Below are 5,000 nucleotides of genomic sequence, written 5' to 3'. Positions count from 1 at the left end.
TTAGGGTCAGGTCAGGTCAAATTATGCTTAAAATTCAAGAAAAATACGTAAATTAACCCAGAATCTTGTAATTTTTGACATTTATGAAGTTCCAGACCTGTCATATAGATGACGCCATTTTAGGGTCAGGTCAGGTCAAATTATGCTTAAAATTCAAGAAAAATACGTAAATTAACCCAGAATCTTGTAATTTTTGACATTTCTGAAGTTCCAGACCTGACACATAGATGGCGCCATTTTAGGGTCAGTTAGGTCAAATTATGCTTAAAATTCAAGAAAAATACGTAAATTAACCCAGAATCTTGTAATTTTTGACATTTATGAAGTTCCAGACCTGACACATAGATGGCGCCATTTTAGGGTCAGTTAGGTCAAATTATGCTTAAAATTCAAGAAAAATACGTAAATTAACCCAGAATCTTGTAATTTTTGACATTTATGGAGTTCCAGACCTGTCATATAGATGGCGCCATTTTTGAGTTAAAATAGGCGCCAAAATTCAAAAACAATATGTAAAATAAAGGAAAAAACAGTAATTTTTGACATTTCTGAAGTTCCAGACCTGACACATAGATGGCGCCATTTTAGGGTCAGGTCAGGTCAAATTATGCTTAAAATTCAAGAAAAATACGTAAATTAACCCAGAATCTTGTAATTTTTGACATTTCTGAAGTTCCAGACCTGTCATATAGATGGCGCCATTTTTGAGTCAAAATAGGCGCCAAAATTCAAAAACAATATGTAAAATAAAGGAAAAAACAGTAATTTTTGACATTTCTGAAGTTCCAGACCTGACACATAGATGGCGCCACTTTAGGGTCAAAATGGGCGCCAAATTTCAAAAAAATATGTAAATAAAGTAAAAACCAGTAATTTTTGACATTTCTGAAGTTCCAGACCTGACACATAGATGACGCCATTTTAGGGTCAGGTCAGGTCAAATTATGCTTAAAATTCAAGAAAAATACGTAAATTAACCCAGAATCTTGTAATTTTTGACATTTCTGAAGTTCCAGACCTGTCATATAGATGGCGCCATTTTTGAGTTAAAATAGGCGCCAAAATTCAAAAACAATATGTAAAATAAAGGAAAAAACAGTAATTTTTGACATTTCTGAAGTTCCAAACCTGACACATAGATGACGCCATTTTAGGGTCAGGTCAGGTCAAATTATGCTTAAAATTCAAGAAAAATACGTAAATTAACCCAGAATCTTGTAATTTTTGACATTTCTGAAGTTCCAGACCTGTCATATAGATGGCGCCATTTTTGAGTTAAAATAGGTGCCAAAATTCAAAAACAATATGTAAAATAAAGGAAAAAACAGTAATTTTTGACATTTCTGAAGTTCCAAACCTGACACATAGATGACGCCATTTTAGGGTCAGGTCAGGTCAAATTATGCTTAAAATTCAAGAAAAATACGTAAATTAACCCAGAATCTTGTAATTTTTGACATTTATGAAGTTCCAGACCTGACACATAGATGGCGCCATTTTAGGGTCAGTTAGGTCAAATTATGCTTAAAATTCAAGAAAAATACGTAAATTAACCCAGAATCTTGTAATTTTTGACATTTCTGAAGTTCCAGACCTGACACATAGATGACGCCATTTTAGGGTCAGGTCAGGTCAAATTATGCTTAAAATTCAAGAAAAATACGTAAATTAACCCAGAATCTTGTAATTTTTGACATTTCTGAAGTTCCAGACCTGTCATATAGATGGCGCCATTTTTGAGTTAAAATAGGCGCCAAAATTCAAAAACAATATGTAAAATAAAGGAAAAAACAGTAATTTTTGACATTTCTGAAGTTCCAGACCTGACACATAGATGACGCCATTTTAGGGTCAGGTCAGGTCAAATTATGCTTAAAATTCAAGAAAAATACGTAAATTAACCCAGAATCTTGTAATTTTTGACATTTCTGAAGTTCCAGACCTGTCATATAGATGGCGCCATTTTTGAGTTAAAATAGGCGCCAAAATTCAAAAACAATATGTAAAATAAAGGAAAAAACAGTAATTTTTGACATTTCTGAAGTTCCAGACCTGACACATAGATGGCGCCATTTTAGGGTCAGGTCAGGTCAAATTATGCTTAAAATTCAAGAAAAATACGTAAATTAACCCAGAATCTTGTAATTTTTGACATTTATGAAGTTCCAGACCTGTCATATAGATGACGCCATTTTAGGGTCAGGTCAGGTCAAATTATGCTTAAAATTCAAGAAAAATACGTAAATTAACCCAGAATCTTGTAATTTTTGACATTTCTGAAGTTCCAGACCTGACACATAGATGGCGCCATTTTAGGGTCAGTTAGGTCAAATTATGCTTAAAATTCAAGAAATATACGTAAATTAACCCACAATCTTGTAATTTTTGACATTTCTGAAGTTCCAGACCTGACACATAGATGGCGCCATTTTAGGGGTCAGTTAGGTCAAATTATGCTTAAAATTCAAGAAAAATACGTAAATTAACCCAGAATCTTGTAATTTTTGACATTTATGAAGTTCCAGACCTGTCATATAGATGACGCCATTTTAGGGTCAGGTCAGGTCAAATTATGCTTAAAATTCAAGAAAAATACGTAAATTAACCCAGAATCTTGTAATTTTTGACATTTCTGAAGTTCCAGACCTGTCATATAGATGGCGCCATTTTAGGGTCAGGTCAGGTCAAATTATGCTTAAAATTCAAGAAAAATACGTAAATTAACCCAGAATCTTGTAATTTTTGACATTTCTGAAGTTCCAGACCTGTCATATAGATGGCGCCATTTTTGAGTCAAAATAGGCGCCAAAATTCAAAAACAATATGTAAAATAAAGGAAAAAACAGTAATTTTTGACATTTCTGAAGTTCCAGACCTGACACATAGATGGCGCCACTTTAGGGTCAAAATGGGCGCCAAATTTCAAAAAAATATGTAAATAAAGTAAAAACCAGTAATTTTTGACATTTCTGAAGTTCCAGACCTGACACATAGATGACGCCATTTTAGGGTCAGGTCAGGTCAAATTATGCTTAAAATTCAAGAAAAATACGTAAATTAACCCAGAATCTTGTAATTTTTGACATTTCTGAAGTTCCAGACCTGTCATATAGATGGCGCCATTTTTGAGTTAAAATAGGCGCCAAAATTCAAAAACAATATGTAAAATAAAGGAAAAAACAGTAATTTTTGACATTTCTGAAGTTCCAAACCTGACACATAGATGACGCCATTTTAGGGTCAGGTCAGGTCAAATTATGCTTAAAATTCAAGAAAAATACGTAAATTAACCCAGAATCTTGTAATTTTTGACATTTCTGAAGTTCCAGACCTGTCATATAGATGGCGCCATTTTTGAGTTAAAATAGGTGCCAAAATTCAAAAACAATATGTAAAATAAAGGAAAAAACAGTAATTTTTGACATTTCTGAAGTTCCAAACCTGACACATAGATGACGCCATTTTAGGGTCAGGTCAGGTCAAATTATGCTTAAAATTCAAGAAAAATACGTAAATTAACCCAGAATCTTGTAATTTTTGACATTTATGAAGTTCCAGACCTGACACATAGATGGCGCCATTTTAGGGTCAGTTAGGTCAAATTATGCTTAAAATTCAAGAAAAATACGTAAATTAACCCAGAATCTTGTAATTTTTGACATTTCTGAAGTTCCAGACCTGACACATAGATGACGCCATTTTAGGGTCAGGTCAGGTCAAATTATGCTTAAAATTCAAGAAAAATACGTAAATTAACCCAGAATCTTGTAATTTTTGACATTTCTGAAGTTCCAGACCTGTCATATAGATGGCGCCATTTTTGAGTTAAAATAGGCGCCAAAATTCAAAAACAATATGTAAAATAAAGGGAAAAAACAGTAATTTTTGACATTTCTGAAGTTCCAGACCTGACACATAGATGACGCCATTTTAGGGTCAGGTCAGGTCAAATTATGCTTAAAATTCAAGAAAAATACGTAAATTAACCCAGAATCTTGTAATTTTTGACATTTCTGAAGTTCCAGACCTGTCATATAGATGGCGCCATTTTTGAGTTAAAATAGGCGCCAAAATTCAAAAACAATATGTAAAATAAAGGAAAAAACAGTAATTTTTGACATTTCTGAAGTTCCAGACCTGACACATAGATGGCGCCATTTTAGGGTCAGGTCAGGTCAAATTATGCTTAAAATTCAAGAAAAATACGTAAATTAACCCAGAATCTTGTAATTTTTGACATTTATGAAGTTCCAGACCTGTCATATAGATGACGCCATTTTAGGGTCAGGTCAGGTCAAATTATGCTTAAAATTCAAGAAAAATACGTAAATTAACCCAGAATCTTGTAATTTTTGACATTTCTGAAGTTCCAGACCTGACACATAGATGACGCCATTTTAGGGTCAGGTCAGGTCAAATTATGCTTAAAATTCAAGAAAAATACGTAAATTAACCCAGAATCTTGTAATTTTTGACATTTCTGAAGTTCCAGACCTGTCATATAGATGGCGCCCATTTTTGAGTTAAAATAGGTGCCAAAATTCAAAAACAATATGTAAAATAAAGGAAAAAACAGTAATTTTTGACATTTCTGAAGTTCCAAACCTGACACATAGATGACGCCATTTTTAGGGTCAGGTCAGGTCAAATTATGCTTAAAATTCAAGAAAAATACGTAAATTAACCCAGAATCTTGTAATTTTTGACATTTATGAAGTTCCAGACCTGACACATAGATGGCGCCATTTTAGGGTCAGTTAGGTCAAATTATGCTTAAAATTCAAGAAAAATACGTAAATTAACCCAGAATCTTGTAATTTTTGACATTTCTGAAGTTCCAGACCTGACACATAGATGACGCCATTTTAGGGTCAGGTCAGGTCAAATTATGCTTAAAATTCAAGAAAAATACGTAAATTAACCCAGAATCTTGTAATTTTTGACATTTCTGAAGTTCCAGACCTGTCATATAGATGGCGCCATTTTTGAGTTAAAATAGG

The sequence above is a fragment of the Gnatocerus cornutus genome, unplaced genomic scaffold (assembly GCF_029298725.1).
Source record: "Gnatocerus cornutus isolate USDA-ARS CGAHR unplaced genomic scaffold, icGnaCorn1.1 ctg00000263.1, whole genome shotgun sequence".
Taxonomy (NCBI): Eukaryota; Metazoa; Arthropoda; class Insecta; order Coleoptera; family Tenebrionidae; genus Gnatocerus; species Gnatocerus cornutus.
This window is presented reverse-complemented; position numbering follows the sequence as displayed.